Raw genomic sequence first — 22,150 nt, forward strand, 5'->3', positions numbered from 1 at the left:
AAATCTTCAAAAAAAAAAAAAAGGGGTATCTTTTTCCATTGGTTTCACAATGCCTTGGCACTGACAAAATCTCAATAGGGAATCTATGGACTTTCTTCCTGGAAGTAGTCTATGGACTACCAACTGACATAACCATAAATGCAATCATGTAATTATTTCTTTAATCATGCAATTTTTTAAAAAGAATGTCTAACAGCCAATTTTACTTTATCTACCCTGCTCATGACTAAAAATAAGCATTACTATCAAGAAACAGGCTGAACTAAAAAAAATTTAATTTCACTGTAGGTTTCATTGCTAAAAAGGTTACACTGCAGTAAGAAAAAAATCTGGGCTTTTCCCCCTGGTTCTCACACTCTGTTTACAAAACACTTCAAACACAGCTCTTCTACAAACTGTCCACTGAATGCAACTTAGCACTACTGGGCTAGACAAGAGGATGGATAGATTATTGCAGGTTTCCTAAGTAACTGCTACTTGTATATTGAAATGAACTAAAAACACAAAGTGAACAGACATTACAAAATAATGCACAGATCCAATTTAAAATAATTAGATACATCATCTACTTAATACTAAAAATAATCACTACCAGTAATTAACCAGAAAACTATTATATACTCATAATTAAAAGGCCCTCAGGTTAAACTTAAGTGTTGGTCACATTCAAAATATCTTGTTCAAAAATAAGAGGATATGTTCCTTCTAGCTAATAAAGAAACGCAAATTAAAGGCATCCGAGATATCACTGGCAAAACTGCTTAAAATAACATCTCCAAAGCAGGGATAATGTAGTTACCATACATCACAGCTACGGTGGCACTGTTAGGTGGGTACAACCCTATTGGAAAACAATAAATCTTCAGTTACTTAGAGCTTTAAAAAGTTCATACTGATTGACAGCATTATCCCACTGCTGGACATAATTAGGAAAAAAACCCCACAAAACTACTCATAGAAGCAGTGCCTCCAATCTAAAACAGAGGGGGAAGAGACACACAAATGTACAACAAGAAAATTATTAGGTAGGTCATGGCATGGCACAAAAAAAGGCAAAAGTTCATTATGTTGTACACCTAAAATAAACGTAATATTGTATGTCAACTATAACTCCATTTTAAAAAAAAAAGACAAAAGTATGTATAGATAAACTGGCTCTGAGAACCAATTCCAATGTGTTTTTCTTCCCAAAGAGCACCAAGTAATCCTCCAGTCATCAGCTGGGTGTCCTACAATTCAACTCAATTCTGACACTATCTACCTAGAGATAGCATCAGATTCCACAGGTTAAGGGCTCAGTCCTAGAAGACTGCCCTCACACCACCTTCTGCCACCAGTTGCAAACCCAGGTTACCTGTGCTTCTGACAATGGGCTACAGATTGGAGATTCCCATGACTGCCTCCCTGGACTTCGGAGGACAGTTCCAAGTTCAGGTTGTCACCTGGACTTCTAACTAACTGGCTATAAATCAGAGGTTCCTAAGACCCTCTCCTCAGGTTCAATTAATTTGCTAGAGCAGCTCACAGAACTCAGAGAAACCTTTTACTTACTAGATCACCAGTTTATTATAAAAGGATATAATTCCCAGAAGAGCTAGATGGAAGAGACACATAAAGCAAGGTACAGAGAAAGGACACGAGGTTTCCCTGCCCACTCGGAGCTCACCACTCCCCAAATCTCCAGGTGCTGTTCACCAACATGAAAGCTCTAGGAACCCTGTTCTTTTGTGTCTTTACGGAGGCCTCATTACAGAGGCATGATGGATTAAATCATTGGCCACTGGTGACTAGATTTCATCTCCAGCCCCTCTTCCCATTCCACACAGGGTTGGCACCACTGGCAACCAACCAGCCCCATCCTCAAGTGCTTTCCAAAAGTAACCTCGTTAACATAATAAAAGACACCTTAATCTCTCTCAACACTTAGGAAATTCCAAGGGTTTTAGGAGCTTTGTGCCAGGAATGGGGTCAAAGACCAAATATATATATTTCTTATCAATCAGAGTATCAGAATAGCCCTACCTCATATCGTAGTCAAAAATAAATTCCAGGCATTAACTTTTTAAATGTGAAAAAAAGCAAAGATTTCCATGCAGTGGCACAGGGAGTGGGGTGCTGCAGGGGATTATACTAGAATATGGAAAAGCATTTGCTGTTTTGTATTCTTCTCATTAACAATATATACATTACAACCATATAAAACATACACGTGGCACTCTGTACTTGCCCTTTTGTAACATTTAACATACTTAATGGTAACTGTTTATTTAATATCTTTTATTCCCAGTAAATTAAATTCTTTGAGGGCAGGGGACAGGCTCACTGCTTTATCTCCGGGGCTTAGTACAGTGCCTGCCACATACTAGACACTCAAATATTTGTGGAGCAATTGTACTTCTGGGTATATACACAAAAGAATTTAAAGTAGGGACTCAAAAAGATATTAGTACACCCATACTCATAGCAGCATTCTTCACAATAGCCAAAAGGTGGAAGCAACCCAAATGTCCATCATGGATGAATAAACAAAATATGTTATATACATACAACAGAATATTATTCAGCCTTAAAAGGGAAGGAAATTCTGGCACATCCTACAAAATAGATGAACCTTGAAAACGTTAAGCCAAGTGAAATAAGTCAGTCACAAAAGGACATATATTCTATGCTTCCTCTTTTATGAGGTACCTAGAATAGTCAAATACATAGACACAAAGGAGAACACTGGCTTATCAGGGACTGTTTGAGGGCAGAGGGGAGATAGGAAGTTGTTTAATGGGTACAGAGTTTCATTATGGAATGACGAAACAATGCTGGAGATGGATGGTGGTAATGTTTGCACAACAATGAATAATGTCAGTGAACCATACACTTAAAATGGTAAATTTTACGTTTACCAAAATTTTAAAAATATTTTTGGAATGAAGAAAGCATTAGAATTATGGGTAGTTATCCAGATCAGTAACAGTAATTTCTCTTTGTAATATTATCCTAAGAAGCAGAAAAGTGAGAAGATTTTACAAGATACTCATGTCTGGTATTATTTCTACCCAAGATAGCTTTTCCACATAACTTGAAGAAAACTGAAGTGGTTACCTACACACTTTATTTCACAAAGAAGTACAGAGGGAAGAAAAAAGGTTTTCCTTTTCAAAATAGACTCCAGCAAAATCCAATCATAATTATCATAAGCTGCTGTGCAGAAGACATCAAACTGCAGTGTACTAATACCACTCACAGATTTAAGTACAATCGGTTCTCTGAATGTTTCATACAAAATAATTCCAATGAATTTTTAGTTGACTTTTTAGAAAGTAGTAAGCCAGGTATGCCCTTCCTTGTCCTAGACCACTTCCCAGCTTAGTCTTATTCTTGGTAACTTGGGACCCAGTGTGCAAGAAGAACCCAACTCCCAAGAGATGCCACAAAGAAAACAATCTACATAAGGATAATCATTGGTTATTATCAGCTTTAAAGATAATTTCAACTTGACATAATTGGAACTAGTTTTTATATTGTATACAATTTAAAGGCATCTCCCAAAGGAGAGAACATGCTATCTGGATTCTTTTCAAATGTAGACACTTACGGATTTTATTCTACATTTTCCTAGATTATCTATCTCCCTGACCACTCTCTATCAATGGTCCTACTTCTTCCTCCTGTCCAACAATGAGTTTTCACCCCTGACCCTCTGATCCTTTTTATAAGTTCTCCCCTCTAAAAGCCAATGTACTCTATGCATAGAAATCCCTAACATATATCTCCTGCTCTTCTATCTATTGAACTCCGGTTGCACAACATCAGCTTAAGGGTGAAGTTATCTAAAATCTAAGTCGTCTCCCTCTCTCCAAAATCAGCCACCATTTAAATGCAAGAGCATAGTACCATATTATCACTACTGTGTTCTAACTACATAAATCATTGCAAGAAATTTTTCAAGAAGTAGAAACAAAGAAAGAGGTATGCATTCCAGGGCATCATAAAATAATGACTTACGTGCTATCAAAATATTAACTAAAACATCATTATTAAATGTTTCAATACATGGCAGGTTTTTTAAACACACACATATGTACATCTGTATATACGTATGTTATATGTATGTTATTTCCTACTAACTTTAAGCGGCAAAACTAGGAATCCTCCTGTCTGAAGCCTACTCCCTACTTCACATCTAGCTCCACACTAGGCTCATTACAAACACACTATAAAAGCTCAATGAACAACTCTTTAGGCAAAATGAGGGGATTGAAAGTGAAGACAGTAAGAAGCTGGAAGGCACACCTCTACTAAGAGATAAAAGGCTTCACAGAACCTAGAAACTGAGCTGAGTGCACATGCTCCTCCTGGAATTGAAGGCAGTTCATGAGAAAAGGCTTCTAAAAACTGTAAGACAAGACTTCGCGATCTCTCTACTCCACCCCAAAACAGGCCCAAGCACATACCACAGCAGTTCTCTATTACAGGGAATGCCCATCTTGGTACATTAAGAGTAAATCAGTTTGGGGAGCCTCGGTGGCTCAGTCGTTAAGTGTCTGCCTTCGGCTCAGGTCATGATCCCAGGGTCCGGGAATCGAGCCCCGCATCGGGCTCCCTGCTCAGTGGGAAGCCCGCTTCTCCCTCTCCCACGCCCCCTGCTTGTGTTCCCTCTCTCACTGTGCCGCTCTCTGTCAAATAAATAAAATCTTTAAAAAAAAAAAAAGTAAATCAGTTTGAGCCACCTGGGTGGCTCAGTCGTTGCGTCTGCCTTCAGCTCAGGTCATGATCTCAGGGGTCCTGGGATGGAGTCCTGCATCAGGCTCCTTGCTCAGCGGGGAGCCTGCTTCTCCCCCTGCCTGCTGCTCCCCCTGCTTGTTCTCTCTCTGACAAATAACATAAATAACATCTTTATAAAAAGAGTCAATCAGTTTAATTCAGGATCAGCTTACAAATAAAGTCTAGTGAGTCTCACAATACCAGAGTTAAGGAGGAAAGTGAATGCTGGAGGCAAAGGATATTATTTTATATAACATGACCAAGGAATGCTTCACTGAAAGGCTACTTGAAAAAATGTCCTGAATAAATGAGGAACCAAGCCAGGCAGAGGGACCAGCAAATACAAATGCCCTGAGGTAGGAAGCAAATCATTTGGGCAAATTACCTAATTTCTTTAGGCCTCGGTTTTCCAATCTGTAAACTGAGTATAAAACATCCCCTACAAAATATAAGAAGGTAGTATATTTCGTCAAGTATCTGACCAATGGGGGGCGCCTGGGTGGCTCAGTTGGTTAAGCGACTGCCTTCGGCTCAGGTCATGATCCTGGAGTGCCGGGATCGAGTCCCGCATCGGGCTCCCTGCTCAGCGAGGAGCCTGCTTCTCCCTCTGACCCTCCCCCCTCTCATGTACTCTCTCTCACTCTCGCTCTCTCAAATAAATAAATAAATCTTTAAAAAAAAAAAAAAAGTATCTGACCAATGGGATGTACTCAAAAAATGGGAATATTACAGTTATCTGGGCACCTCTCATGCCGGCAAAACCCTCAATATATTGTCCAGCACACAGAAAACACTCAGAAAAAGTACTGTTATATAATCCCCATAATAACATAAAGCAGATAGGGGTGCCTGGGTGGCTCAGTCGGTTAAGCATCTGCCTTCAACTTGAGTCATGATCCCGGAGTCCCAAGCTCGCTCAGCGGGGAGTCTGCCTCTCCCTCTCCCCCTGCCCCACGCCCTGCTCCCTCTCTCTCTCTCTCTCTCACTCTCTATTAGGTAAAATCTTTAAAAAAATAATAACATAAAGCAGATGGGATTATACCTATTTTACACCCTGGAAACCTGAGAATCAGAAATGTGCCCAATCCTCTGCTGACCCCCTCACTCTACAATTAAATACAGTTACTTAAAATAATATACTGCCAAGATAAGGAAACCATTCACATTATTGTCAACTGATCAGCAGTATGGTGCTATATGCAGCGTTAAGAACATGGACTCTATAGCCAGACTGCCTGGGTTCACATCAAATCTCCACCACTTCCTAGGTAAGTATCCTTGGACAACTGTACATTTTTGCTCGCACCTCTGTTTCCTCAACTATAAACAGGAAATAATAATAGTACCCACTTCACAGGGCTGTTGGGAGGATTAAATGGGTTACTTTTTGAAATCACTTCTATTTCAGTGCCTAGCATTTGGTTATCTAGTGTTAGTAGTAATAGCATAAAATTTTTTTTAAAAAGGAAATCACCATCAAAACGTTTCTACTTCCCATGGAGAATTTTAGAAATCGTAAAAGATACTGGAAGTGGAAAAGCAGCAGAAAACGGAGACAGGAGAAAATGAAAAAAACAAAAAACAAAAAAACAAAAAACACAAATTGACATGTTGCCTGGACTTAGACCAATTTACCTGAACAGATTTTCCTATTAGTGTTATTGTCCTTTAGTAGGAACACTAGTAGTGAGATATATGCCAACAATGCTTTGGATAACATTTTATTTCATAGTTTATAACAAGTTTAATTACTAAATTTTTTTAAAAGATTTATTTGTCGAGAGAGAGCGCGCGAGCACACAAGCAGGGGGAGTGGCAGACAGAGGGAGAAACAGGCTCCCCGCCGAGCAAGGAGCCCAATATGGGACTCGATCCCAGGACCCTGGGATCATGACCTGAGCCGAAGGCAGACGCTCAACTGACCAAGCCACCCAGGCGTCCCTAATTACTAAAACTTAATTCAGATGTCAGTATTACTGAGGATTAAGGCAGGTAGACTATAACAAATTTTATCATCTTCCCCCCATCCAATCCTCTTCTAGGTGTTACTTGATGCTTACTACAAAATATGACACATCACATATTAACTTCAGACTGAGAATGATTTATCCTCTATCAGCTACTGGTAGAAAATAAATCTTTCTGGGGGCCTGGGTGGCTCAGTTGGTTAAGTGTCTGACTCTTGATTTTGGCTCAGGTCATGATCTCAGGGTTGTGGGATCAAGCCCCACAAGTGGGTCTCCATGCTCAGCAGGAAGTCTGCTTGAAATTCTCTCTCCCTCTGTCCCTCACCCCCACTCACGCTCTCTCTCAAATAAATCTTAAAAAAAAAAAAAGAGGGGCGCCCGGGTGGCTCAGTCAGTTAAGCATCTGCCCTCAGCTCAGGTCATGATCTCAGGGTCCTGGGATTGAGCCTCCACATCAGGCTCCCTGCTTAGCAGAGTCCGCTTCTCCTTCTGCCCCTCCCTCTGCTCATGCGGGTGTGCTCACACATGCACTCGCGCACTCTCTCTCAAATAAAATCTTAAGAAAATCAAAAACACAAGAAATGGGGCGCCTGTCTGACTCAGTTGGTAGAGCATGCAACTCTTGATCTTAGGGGTCATGAGTTCAAGCCCCACATTGGGGGAGTAGAGTTTACTTAAAAAAAAACACATTAGAGGGGTGCCTGGGTGGCTCAGTCGGTTAAGCTTCTGCCTTCAGCTCATGTCGTATCTTGGGGTCCTGGGATCGAGCCCTGCATCAGGCTCCCTGCTCAGCAGAGAGTTGCTTCTTCCTCTTTCCCCCGCTCATTCTCGTTCTCTCTCAAATAAATAAAATCTTTAACACACACACACAAGAAACAACAAGTGTTAGCAGGGATGTGGAGAAAAAGGAATCCTTGATGGCTGTTGGTAGGAATGCAAACTGGTGCACCCACTGTGGAAAATAGTATGGAGGTTCCTCAAAACACTAAAAATAGAATTGCCATATGATGACCTCACTGATATGAGGAATTCTTTATCTCAGGAAACAAACTGAGGGTTGCTGGAGTGGGGGGCTGGGAGGGATGGGGTGACTGGGTGATAGGCACTGGCGAGGGTATGTGCTCTGGTAAGCGCTGTGAATTGTGCAAGACTGTTGAATCTCAGATCTGTACCTCTGAAACAAATAATGCAATATATGTTAAGGAAAAAAAAAAGAAGAAGAAGAAGAAGAAGATAGCAGGAGGGGAGGAATGAAGGGGGGAAAATCCGAGGGGGAGACGAACTATGAGAGATGATGGACTCTGAAAAACAAACTGAGGGTTCTAGAGGGGAGGGGGGTGGGAGGATGGGTTAGCCTGGTGACGGGTATTTAGGAGGGCACGTTCTGCATGGAGCACTGGGTGTTATGCACAAACAATGAATCACGGAACACTACATCTAAAACTAATGATGTAATGTATGGGGATTAACATAACAACAAAAAAAAAAAAGAACTGCCACATGATCCAGTAATTCTACTACTGGGTATTTACCCAAAGAATACAAAAACACTAGTTGGAAAAGATGTATGCACCCCTATGTTTGTTGCAGGATCAGTTCCAATAGCCAAGATAAGGAAGCACCTAACTGTCCATTGATAGATGAACAGATAAAGATGTGGTGGAGGGGCGCCTGGCTGGTTCAGTCAGTGGAGCATGTGACTCTTGATCTTGGGGTTGTAAGTCTGAGCTCCAAGTTGGGTGTAGAGATAACTTAGAAAATAAAATCTTTAAAAAAAAAAAAAGATGTGGTGTATATATATTAGTCATAAAAAATGAAATCTTGCCATTTGCAACAACATGGATTGATCTAGACAGTATAATGCTAAGTGAAGTCAGTCAGAAAAAGACAAATACCATGATTTCACTCATATATGAAATTTAAGAACTAAAACAAATGAAGAAAAAAAAGAGACAAACAAAAAAACCTACTTTTAAATATAGAGAACAAACAGATGGTTACCAGAGGGGAGGTGGGTGAAAAAGGTGAAGGGGATTAAGAGTACATTTATTGTGGTGAGCACTGGGTAATGTACAGAATTGCTGAATCACTATACTATTCACCTGAAACTAATGTCACACTGAATGTTAATTAAGCTGGAATTAAAAAATAAATTTAGGGTGGCTCAGTTGGTTAAGCGTCTGACTCTTGATTTCAGCTCAGGTCATGATCTCAGGGTCATGAGATCAAGCCCCTCGTCAGGCTCTGTACTCAGTGTGGAGTCTGCTTGTCCCTCTGCTCCTACCCCCGCTCATGCTCTCTCTGTCTCTCTCAAATAAATAAAATCTTTAAAACAATAAAAATAAATTTTTTAAAATGTGCTTTTAATTCTCAGAGCAGGAAAAAAAAAGCCTTTCTCCTACTTAATTTCCAAAAGTCCTCTGACTACTTTGAGAAGTTTAACTTCCTCCTCAGTCCCAAAAATTTTGGATTATTGTCTGCTTTTTAAAAATTTTTATTTATTTAAGTGCGCTCCATGCCCAACATGGAGCTAGAACTCACGACCTCAAGATCAAGAGCTGTATGCTCCACCAACTGAGCCAGCCAGACGCCCCTCTCCTTTTTTTTTTTTTTAAAGTAAGCTCTACACCCAATGTGGGGCTTGAACGCGTGACCCTGAGATCAAGTCGCATGTTCCACCATCTGAGCCAGCCAGGTGTCCCAATTACTATCTCCTTTTATTCTCTTTCCCAAAAAAAGTTATCACTAAGAAATCTATAAATCACCCCACTGGGAGGCAGTGTATCACCATGTAAAGAAGTATGCTAGAATTGGGCAAAATTGGATTCAAAAGTAGGCTCTGCCACTTACTAGCTGAATGAACTTAGGCAAGTCACTTAACCATTCTGGAACCTCAGTAAATGAAAATACCACGAACTACATCACAGGGTTTAAGAAATAAAAAAGTCAGTGTTAGGAGAACGTACTACAACTTGCCATCTAGTAGATGCTGTAAATGATATCCTAGAGATACAAACTTTAAAGTTTATCATCACTGCAAAAACAACTAGAGGAAATTCATTAACCACTTCTCTTCCAACACACAGCTCTTTAATATAAACATTAATAATGTAATTATAATGCAGGATTAGATTTCTAGAAAACCTAAGGTTTTAATTCAATTATCATTTGAGAATCTGTGTAACATACCACATGACACAAGAATTCAAAATTAGATAAAAACACAATTCCTAGGGCGCCTGGGTGGCTCAGTTGGTTAAGCGACTGCCTTCGGCTCAGGTCATGATCCTGGAGTCCCGGGATCGAGTCCCGCATCGGGCTCCCTGCTCAGCAGGGGGTCTGCTTCTCCCTCTGCCCTCTTCCCTCTCGTGCTCTCTGTCTCTCATTCTCTCTCTCAAATAAATAAAATCTTTAAAAAAAAAAAAAACACAATTCCTAGTCTGAAGAAGTTAACAATCTACTTAAAAGAGATAAATGTGGATATTCACCAATATTGTACATTTAAACACTATATATTCATACACACACACGAATAATTACCCTTCATGTTAGATTTGCTATTTTTATGCAACAACCTGGATACCTGTTTCAGTCTAACTTCAAAAGTTTAGGAAATAATTTCCCAGTAAAGAATCTCTCCTAATATAATCCCATATTGTCCAAATAATCCTTCTGAAATTTTTCAAGTAAATTTAGAACACCCAAATATGAATGCAACTACTGAATATTCCTCAATGAATAGTAGCACTTTATGCATTGATATTTAATCAAAACTCAAAAAAGTACATATACACAGAGCTGGAAAAATCCATTTGTCATTGACAAATTTGCTTTTCAAAAACATACCTTCATGCTTCAGCTTCCCTGCCAACCATGGCTACCACCACTTCCTCAATTCTCCTGCCAGGAATAGTCTGAGGAATGCCTTTTGGCCTGAATGAGTAGTGGAAACAGGGAGGGATATATCCCAAAGGAAAAATATTACGGCTTTGCTAATATTTCCTACATTTTCTCTATTTCTTTAGTGTAAAAGGGAAATTCTCAAAGGTTCATGTTCCTAACTATCTTTAATATTATTTCTTTAAACCACAAAAAAGGCCTTTTTTTTTTTAAGATTTTATTTATTTATTTGAGACAGAGAGAATGAGAGACAGAGAGCATGAGAGGGAGGAGGGTCAGAGGGAGAAGCAGACTCCCTGCCGAGCAGGGAGCCTGATGCGGGACTCGATCCCGGGACTCCAGGATCATGACCTGAGCCGAAGGCAGTCGCTTAACCAACTGAGCCACCCAGGCGCCCAAAAAAGGCCTTTTTAAAGAGGATATTAACCATGTTCTTTGTAGTAACATTCTAGTTGCCACAAAGTTTGCAAATTAGGTACAAGGCTCCCGAGTCAGGCTCCCTGCTCCTTAGGGAGCCTGCTTCTCCCTCTGCCTGCTGCTCCCCCTGCTTGTGCATGCACTCTCTCTCTCCCTCACAAATAAATAAAATCTTAAAAAAAAAGATTGCCGATTGCCTCTTTCGCTTTTACACAAAACCATAACATCATTTAGAAGATCTCAATTTCTGGATAACAGTAACTACTTACAGGGGATGATCATGGGCTCTTTTAATTTTGCTTATTAACAACGAAAGACTGAAGCATTCCAAGGCTACACTTACAGTCCTCAATTGTTATTTTTCCCCCAAAGCTTTTCATAGTAGTCCTTAAAAATACCTGTCACCAGGGGCACCTGGCTGGCTCAGTCAGTAGAGCATGTGACTCTTAATCTCGGGATTGTGAGTTCAAGCCCCACATTGGGTGTAAAGATTACTTAAAAATAAAATCTTAAAAAACAGATGCCTGGGTGGCTCAGTCGGTTAAGCGACTGCCTTCGGCTCAGGTCATGATCCCAGGGTCCTGGGATCGAGTCCCACATCGGGCTCCCTGCTCTGCGGGGACCCTGCTTCTCCCTCTCCCACTCCCCCTGCTTGTGTTCCCTCTCTCGCTGTGTCTCTCTCTGTCAAATAAATAAATAAAATCTTTACCAAAAAAAAAAATCTTAAAAAAAAATACTTGTCACTAATCTCAAATTAAGGACACCATATCAAAAACAACTGCATTGATGGCTACTGGTTTTAGCCTAACATTCTTTAATATATAGTAATCCCAGTATGTAGTGTTTTTTAAAAGTGTTGTTTTTAACCCCTTTGGGGTGATAAAGCCCAACTGACAATATTACCTAAGGACAGGGACTATGTAATCTAGTTGACCACTGTATATCCTGTCTCTGCAGGCACTTTAAGTACCAGCCAATAACAACAATGAACCCTTCTGAGAATCTGAAGAAACACATACATTTTGTACATAATTTGATAGGGTTCTCACACCTCTACCTTATCCATGAGCCCTAGGTTAAAAACAAGCAATAGCTTTTTAAAATAGCAACTGTAGGGGCACCTGGGTGGCACAGTCAGTTGAATGTTGGACTCCTGGTTTCAGCTCAGGTCATGATCTCATGGTCGTGGGATAGAATCCCGCATCCGGTTTCCCGCTCATCAGGGAGTCTGCTTGAGTTTCTCTCTCCCCCTCTCCCCCTAGCCCTGGGCTCTCTCTCTATAAAAATAACAAATAAATCTTTTAAATAAATAAATATATACATACATACCAGCTGTATTAATTTCATATAATAAACCAAATCCACAAAAATAACCTTTTGTCTACCAGTGACTATGTGGCCCACAAATCTGGTCAAAAATGCAATCCCCCCACTTCCAATTTCATGATGGATTTAATAAACTAAAGAAAAGACTTACAAAATTAAATAGACCTACTTAATAACCTTGCAGTTGTTTATAAAATATTGACACCAACAAAACCTCCAAAAGTGAACTAGCTAGGGGATAAAAAACACACAAATTCCTCAACGAAATATTAAAATGGCCAAAAAATAGCCAAGTATGAAAAAACTTAGTCCTCTTAAGATCAGCTCTCTACCGGAGCACCTGGGTGGCTCAGTCAGTTAAGTGTCTGCCTTCGGCTCAGGTCTTGATCCCGGGGTCCTGGGACCAAGCCCTGAGTTCAGGAGCCCCATGTCTGGCTCCACTAAGTGAACTCGGGGAGCCTGCTTCTCCCTTGCCCTCTGCCACTCTTTCTCTCTAATAAAACCTTAAAAAAATAGTAATTTTTCTTAAAAAGATCAGCTAACACTCACCCCCACTAAAAAAAAATCTTACAGTATAGTATTAATCTGAGATTATGCTGAAATCATTTCTCCAAATGTTTGAATTAACCCTACAGTAATCATTTTTGGGGGGTAGGATGTACCACAAATATAAACAGGTGGGAACAGAAGGCAACTACAAAAGTCACCCAAAAATAAGGGAGAAGTATTAACTTTATGAAATGACACTTCAGGGGCTCCTGGGGTGGCTCAGTTGGTTAAGCGTCTACCTTCAGCTCAGGTCATGATCTCAGGGTCCTGGGATCAAGCCCCCATCCCCCCTCACCCTCACCCCCGACTCCGTCCCCTGCTCAGCGGGGAGTCTGCTTCTCCCTCTGCCTCTGCCACTCCCCCTGCTTGTGCTCTCTCACACATGCTCGCACTGTCAAATAAAAATCTTTAAATAAAATAATAAATAAAAGAAATGACACTTCAATCTCTACAAGACTTAAATCTCAAATTATGTTACTGAATCAGTTTAACTTCAAATAAGTCTCTAAACTGTACCTTTTTCTTTCTAATACCACTTCTCCCTAGTCACAAAATTATTTCTCTTTCAGTTTTCTTTTCAGAAGAAATTTTCCACGTAAGAACCCCCAAGAAAGAGCGTACAATTAACATTTCCTCCCAAGAAAACAGTAAAGGCAGTCTGAATAACAATACATAAGAAAAACAAACATGTAAATAGTAAAAGTAGTTATCTTGGCTTTTTTCTTTTTCTTTTTCTTTTTTTTTATTTCAGTGGACCTCAGAAGTTGTTTTTCAACAGTCATTCAGAAGTCCAATAGTCAACTTGAAATAAGCCAACTGGAAATTCTACTCAATAGAATTTAAAAAACACTGTCTCTTGTTTTTTACAATCAACCCCACACCAAGAGAAATTCCCCCAAAAGTAAAAATAAACTCTCAGAATATGGCTGTTTAAAGTCATTTAAATCACTTTCACGTCCAAATAAATTGTAGAAGTTGTGAATCCCCTCCTACCACTTACTAATTAGGCAATGTACTCAGCTTCCCTATGCCTTGGATGCCTCCTGAAAAATGGGATATTAATCAGGGATGTCATAAATCCTAGTTTCTCTGGGACAGTCCTAGTTGATACTATTATCCCAGAATGCCATCCAGTTAGTGTCCCCCCGTTCATTCTCAAAAGTATCCTGGTTTGAGCAATAAATCATATGGTAATGGGTAATAGGGTCATGAAGATTAAGTGAGGTAATACATGTAAAGCATTTTAACAGTGTCTGACAGAGAGTAAGAGTTCAGTTAGTGTTAACTGTTGCTAATGTTAGTCACCATCAAATACTTTTTATAAAAAGTTTTGAATCATATAATGCATTTAACTTCCCACATTCAATTTTTTTTTTTAAAGATTTTATTTTTATTTATTTGACAGAGAGAGACACAGCGAGAGAGGGAACACAAGCAGGGGGAGTGGGAGAGGGAGAAGCAGGCTTCCCGCCGAGCAGGGAGCCCGATGCGGGGCTCGATCCCAGGACCCTGGGATCGTGACCTGAGCCGAAGGCAGACGCTTAACGACTGAGCCACCCAGGTGCCCCCCCACATTCAATTTTTTGAAACTAAGTAGCACTAACTGCTTGAAATCAACACTAACCAACTTATCCCGAGATAGCAATATTATCAATTGCATTCACATTTTATCATACATAAGGCTATATTAAGGTTACTGACAGGAAAGTAACTGAAAAGTAAAACTGCTTAGCACCAGACCAAGACCCTTAATATTCTGCAGCCTTTCTCATCCAGGGTTCCACAATGTTAACCACAGAACTCAAAATGATTTGAGTGACGATTTCCTGAATTCTCCCAAGAATGGTACAAAACTAGTATCTTTCCAGATACACAGAAGAGAAACTAATTCATTATATACAATGGATGCCTTGGGGCATAATTCTGTTGTAGAACACCAGGGTCTTGCTATTCTTGGGAGTACAAAGGGAGAAATATGGATGAAAAGACTCAATATTGAACAAAGATAGAATCTGGGGTAGAAGACTGCATCACTGGAAAAATTATTTCCCACAGAATGAAGCTTAAGGGAACAATTAACATAAAATATATAAATTTGACTCATGGCTATGAAAAGCACTATACATTGTTTTACCTCATCTCCACTAATTTATTGTAGGCCAGCTATCCAACATCTAGCAGTCCTTCAGATAAGAGAAGTTCTAGTTGTAGTTTATGAAAAGCATAAAGGAAAATGAGGAAAAGCAAAGAAAGCTGAGACCAAGATTCCTGTCACTGATCACTAATGAACCTAATAATAATCCAGGACACCAATATTAACTATTACCTATACAAATTAGAACAAGAAAATTTAATAAAGTGAAAAGATGAACTAGAATAGAAATTAGAAGCAAATAGATACTAACACAAAGAAAGAATTATTTTTAAGGTACCATTAAATAACAACAAAATCCCCTTACAGAATCAATCAGAGCAGTGAATTATAAAACAGTCATTTTTATTTATAAAAATAAATTTTTATTTCAAATCTAACCACTCAATAAACAACAAGCTATTCTCAGACACACTTAGCCTGTATAGAACATAAATGACATAAGGGAAAAAATTCAGTGAAACCACTCTATCTACCATAGTATGACCCCCCCCAAAAAAACAAAAAATCAAGAATACAATTCAACATATTATTACACAAACTTTTGTATAATAAGCACACGCGGGCGCCTGCGTGGCTCAGTTGGTTAAGCAACTGCCTTTCACTCAGGTCATGATCCTGGAGTTCCGGGATCGAGTCCCACATCGGGCTCCCTGTTCATCAGGGAGTCTGTTTCTCCCTCTGACCCTCCTCCCTCTCATGCTCTCTCTCATTCTCTCTCTCGCAAATAAATAAAATCTTAAAAAAAAAAAAAAAGCACATGCAAACAAAACCAAAGCTCAGATTTATTTCAACTATCTTTTAGTGTAAAACACAATTTAGACCTTTCATTAGGCAGCAACTCCAGTGTAAAAATCTGCATTTACCTCGCACTACATGTGAAAAAAAATCTTCATTTTGCAATATTAAAATGATACATGCTTTCTGGTGATAGATAACCCAAGACCTAAACCACTTACTTAAGGGAAACTGGTGAACTTTAACAATAACAACAAAAAAGTGCCAAGGCTTTGAGGCCAAATTAATTTGGGTGTGAATTCAGGCCATCAATTACTATCCTGTGACAAGTCATTTATTCCCTGAGATCCTCAATTTCCCCATCTGTAAAATGATAACCACCTATCTTGCAACGTAGCTAAGAAGATTAAACAATAAATGTTAAAACAGTTATTGACATTCAAAAGGAACTCAAACTAAATTAAGTTTCTTAGAATATCTCAGGATTCAACAAGTTATAGGTCAAATCCCATTACACCAATGTTATGCATGCAAAAAGTATAAACAGGACTTAACTTTTTTCCCCTTCTAACAACAGTCTGTCGTTAAATAGAAATTTTACCTTTGAGTGTACATTAGATTATCAAGAGCTTACAGAAATCTCTCTAGTTGGTCTCATCAATCCTAGTAATGTATTTTTCAATTAAAAAATAAAAAAGAACATTAACATTATTCGCCCTTCCTTCCTTTGGAGGAATGGGGAGTATAAAACAATTTCAATAATCTCTTGACTAACCATATGTAAAGACTTCTTGTTTTCTCTGGTTAGTATCAAAGATAGAACTATAGCAAGCATACATTAGGAACACAGTTCAGGTAGCAGATTACCACAGCTGCTAAAGACATGTAGTTTTTTTTTTTTAATGTACATATTCAAAAATTAAGACTCCACAAGCAACACCACTTACACTGAAGAAATATAAAATTTGGTTCAATTAAATGCAAAGCAGGCAACCCAGGACATGTAAAAAAAAATCTAACTGACAATTTTGTTTTCTCACACTATCTTTGCCAAACAGAAAGAACATGCAATAACCACCGCTCATGATAGCCGGAGATATAGAGAAAATATTATACAGCGACAGTACTGAACCACAAATTCAAGTCCTATACATGTAACAAATGTAGAAAACTACAAAAGGAACATGTAAAGAACTTTTAAAATAGCCTTGATCTTTAAAGTTTCTTCTTTATTCTCCAATGATTAATCACATTTCAGTATATACGGATACCCATAGGTAACTGAGACTATCCCTTTCCTTTGCTAAGCTCCCCAACTTCCAAAATAGGTATACAGTAGTGCTCCACTGTACAATAACTGTCATTTCAAGTATCTGAATAATCTACTAATAGCAATTTCAAAGTGCTAATACAAGACTAGGTTGTTTTTTCTCAACATGTGAGGCACCAATGTCACCACATTAAAGAGATATGAACCTTATCCTGCTAAGATACAATGAACAAATCATTGTGTCCATTCAATGTAAATTTTAAACTCAAAAGTTAACTTGCAGCATCAAAAACTGGAGTCTTCCATCTATTATAAAGAACCAAAACCAAAAAGAATATGCTATTCACTGTTTACTCCCTTCCCACACACGACTGTGGGTGGCATCAGTTAAACATGCAGAATATTAAGCACTACTAAACTGTCCAAGGCATATTTTCACATCTAACACTATATTCCCAAAAGATAATTTATTTGGGCCTGAGCCTGCTCCCCATCCCTCCCTACCTATTTTAATACATAGGTCCTCAGACAACCACCAGTCAGTAAGGTAAGATTGAAAAAGAAAATAATGAAAAAGAAATGCAGGATTTAATTTCATTAAAATGTGGAGTGTTTGGGCTTTAAAAAAAATCCTAACTAAACAGACTTCAAAGTTACCAAACTCATAATTTGTTGGCTTAGTATTTTAGCTGTTACCTTGCCACAATAAATCTGAAGCCACAATCCTCATCATCTACTTAAGATTATTTGCAGAATTCAAAATATGTAATGTCTTCTCATAACATTCTTCTAAAGCTTAAATGTTGACTATGAATACACTGACTAATATTAGCAGTTATGAAATATCTGTTCCTAGACTAAGGCGGAATTTTGCTTTAATAATGATGAGGGAACACACTTTACCCAACGTAAAAATTAAATATCCATTATTTTGGACTCCCTTTAGAACTTTGACATGTATTCAAAAATACATATCATAGGGGTAAAAAGCCTGACACTGGACAACACAAAACTGCAGAAAATAAGGCACTTACCTTCAAAGAGTGTAGGAGCAATTCACAAATATACTAATTAAGGAAACTGAGGATTTCAATTGCAATGCACTTTCACTGCTGATGGGTAATGGTCAGAATGTCCTTTATAGAAAACATCAGAATATTTTACATATCGACTTTCAACTACAGCACCAAATCCTTAAAGGGGTGGGATTTAACTCATAAACATTCGTTTTCATATCAGTTAAAAAAAAAAAAGAACCCACCCCACCCCCACTGCCAGTCTGATACCTTAGAATGCTAGTTATTTCAGAGTGGGAAAGAATGGCTAATAAGTACATTTATTTTCCAATCCTCCTCTCTACCCATTCATTAAACACCAAATACTGAAACTGAATTCAACTCCTACCTCTATCTTCCTACCAGGAATGCGCCCTAGGGCACCCGAATCCCTTCCACTGTCACTTACTGCAACTGCCAAAGCCCCTCCTATTAATAGTAAATCCCTCTCATACTGACTCACTGTAACTCCAACTTAATGAAATAGACAAGCAAAATTTACAAACTTTGAGAATGGAATTTTCCTGTTTTCAAAGGCTTAAAAAAAGAAACTAGAAGTTGACCACATTCAGACCAAGTTACAAACATTTAAAGTTCAGCCAATTAGTAAGAACTTATATTGCTTATTCTATATTGGTTCAATTTAAATATTTTTTGAAAGTTTGTACATCAGGCATTGTGTGAGTACTTATATACAAGGCCAAGTTTTCCATGCAGATAATTGATATGTAAATACAAACCTATGTCATTACACCAAAATTCCAAGACAATTTGAAATCTTTTCTTCAAATTTTTTTGCTTAATTATGGAAATTTTCAAGTACACACAAAAAAGTAGAATAGTAGTACAATGAGCTCTCCTGTAGTCATCATCCAGCTACAATCAACTCAAGGCCACTTTTGTTTCATCTCTACCTCCCACCACTCCCTCCTCCAATTATCATCTTCAGAAAAGAATTAAGAAGACACTGTGCTCAAAAAGTACACTGAGAAAAATCCAAAGATACGGAAGTATCAAAGACTAGCAAGAAGTCAAGAATTGAGCAATGTAACTGTCACCCTACACAACTACTTGTTAGGCGGAAAATTTAAGAATTCAGTTAAAAACAAAGAAATAGCCATCTTTAAGAAATTTTAAGAAAGTTCTTAAGATCCAAAGGGCATATTTAAAATTATATCTACAAGGATAAAAAGGAATATGTGATGAAAATGAACTTAAATATCTGCAATTAGCTTGTATTCATATAGCACCTCGGCTCAAAACGAAAAAAAAACAGACTATTTAACATAATGTGTCATAAAATTACAATTCAACCACTTGAAAAACCACTGAACACTTATGCCTTAACTGGTCCTTCTGATCCCTAATTATAGATTGATATCAATATAAAAAAGAAAACCAAGCATTTTAACCGAAGTGGTTTAAAATGTTCAAAATTAACCCCACCGTTCACTGGAAAATATACGAAAGCAAGTCTAAACTACCTGTATTGTATGTCATTAAACAGAAATGTATCCACTTTCCAGGGCCAGTTGTTTTTTTTTTTAATAAGTTCACATATACCCTGAAACGCAACGCGCTAGGCTACAGAATTAGAAGACCGCCTCCTGCTCTTGCTCCTAACCAATACGCAGAGAGAGAAGGTTGGCAGGAAAGTGCTGCGAGGACAGTAACAAACACCAGCAGCTCCCGAGCAGGCCCTGCTAGAGCCAGGAATGACGCACTTCGGTAACCCGACTCTTTCTCCCCTCCACCCCCGCCCCCAGCAGCGGTGCTGACACCGCCAACAGCCCGGAGTAGGAAAAAAGACAACAGAAAAAAGGCAGAGGTTGGACCGCACCAGGTTTCATCAAGAAACCTCGATTATTCCTCTTTCGACACTAACCACTAGGACTAAACAGGAAAAGAAGCTTCGTGCTTAAGCAAGTCCCATCATGGTGGTTTAAGAGTCACTAAATTAAGCTGATAATGAGTCCAATCCACAGAGACAAATACAGGGTGTGGCTGCCGTGAAATACGGCGGTCCGTGGGAGAAAAGGGGTATGGAATTTACACTCCAGTACGAGGGGAAGATGGGGCTTTACTGGGGGGGGGGGGGGCGGCCCGCGCATTTTAAGGAACCATTTCAAAGCAACACAAGCTTTTCGTTTACTTAAACCTAATCCCACAGATCAAAAGTTTCTAATAGATAGATCGTGTAAACTGTAAATAACCATTTAATCAAACACCATGACCCTCAATTAAGAAACTACATCCAAGCGAAAGGAGGAGGGAGGGGGAAGGGAGGGGTGGTAGGCAACAACATATAAAACATTTCTAGGCCACCGAGGAGAAAGTCTCACAAACCGGATGAAACTACTAATGCAATATTAAAAATTAAAGCTGAACACTGCAGCACGAAAAAATCTCACGATAAAACCCATTACAGTTCAGAATTAAAAATAAAATGACATATACACGAAGGGAGAGCGGAAACTAAATGTCGAAAGTACAGCGGTTTATAAAAAACTAAAGGCAAAACAAGACCTTCTCGCGACAAAAAAAAAAAAAAAAAGGCAGAAATCAACAATACGTTTACGAATGTAGGCCAGAAGAAAATGGGAACGGGGCTCAAAGTTTTGCGGAACTACTTGATGCTGTTTCCCACACCTTCTCTCTCCCATGGCCCAACAGACCCTTTTCGTGCTAAAATCGCCGTCCACAGATCACCGGGTACGCGAGAGAAGAAAAAAGAAAGTCAACCCCAAGCAAGAATAAAAGTGTGAAGGGAAAAAGCAGAAGCTGCCTACCTGGGGCAAGGATCAGCTCAGTTCGTGCCTTGAGAAAGACAGTGCGGGTGGGGGTGGGAACGAAAAGGAGCACTAAAACTAAAACAAAAGTGGCGCCAAAACCCCCCAACAAACAGCCTTCCACTCCCGCCCTTCCCCCCTCCTCCCATGCCAGGCAGGCAGGGCCCCCTTCGGGGCAAGGTCTGCACGCGGGGGCCAACACCACCAGACCCCAGCCTATTTATAAAATTGTTGCCCGAAGAAAACTGACCGAAGTCGGGCCTCAGAAGGGATGGAGAGATCGATGCCAATCGCTTTCCCAAGCAGTTCCCCCACCACGCGCTGGAGATGATGGGGCGGGGGAGAAGCAGAGGGGCCCGTCACATGAATGTTGTTCCCTCTCTAGGAAGGGAGGAAGAGAGGGAGGGAGCGAAGGGAGGGAGGAAAGGAAAGAGGGGAAGGGAGGGGGCACGAGGGAGGGGTGTGATCAGAGTAGATTTTCCCTCGCCTCCCTCGGTCCGAGGCCCAAATATACACAACTGAGCCTCCGCTTCTCCCCTCCCCCCTAGGTTCCCAGCACCACCATTTTGCTCTCTTCCTTCCCCTCACCACGATACCGCGCTCTCCCCCACCCCAGCCACGGCCTCCCCGGCTTTCCTCCCCCCGACTACGGCTCGCACTCCACCCCACCTCCAGTTTGGGCTCTCCCAGGCTTAAGAGCCTGCCGGAGAAAAGGCACCTAAATCTAATGCTACACAGAGAAGCGGAGCCTCCATCTTGCGCTGCTCCGCGTTCTCCATTTTGGGCCACCCATGGGGGGGGGGGGTCTCCGTGGAGGCCCCGAGGGAGAGTTGGGCGAGGGAAGGAAGAGAGAATCTTCAGCGAGGGTAGTCGAAAAGAAGAGTCCGTGCAGTAGAAAGCCACTCTAGGAGTAGGAGGTAGGGAGGAAGGGGGGCTGGAAGTTCCTTGGTAGTGTTGAGGTAGCCACTTGGGGGGAGAAGGCAGAAAGAAGGGCTGGGGGTTACGCGGGGACGGGGAGGCTTCTCCCCGTCTTGACTTAGCCACCCGCTCCATGGCTGGCCCCGTTGGGAGCAAAGGGAGTAGAGAGGAAATTAAATGGCAACAGAGTGCCCATTCTCTTTCCCTCCCAACTCCTCTCTCGCGCCCTGTTTCAACCATACACACCTCACAGTGGGCCCCGCGCCCTCCGGGTGCCCCTCCAAACTTCTAGAAGCTTCGCCTCCGCCATT

General features: G+C 40.1%; 1 protein-coding gene across 2 annotated transcripts in view; it reads right to left on the bottom strand.

The window, feature by feature from the left end:
- The window catches only part of STAG2 (stromal antigen 2), a 134,655-nt gene that overhangs the window by 112,228 nt on the left and 277 nt on the right, over window positions 1–22,150 (bottom strand). The window lies entirely within an intron of this gene.

The sequence above is a fragment of the Neomonachus schauinslandi genome, chromosome X (assembly GCF_002201575.2).
Source record: "Neomonachus schauinslandi chromosome X, ASM220157v2, whole genome shotgun sequence".
Lineage (NCBI taxonomy): Eukaryota > Metazoa > Chordata > Mammalia > Carnivora > Phocidae > Neomonachus > Neomonachus schauinslandi.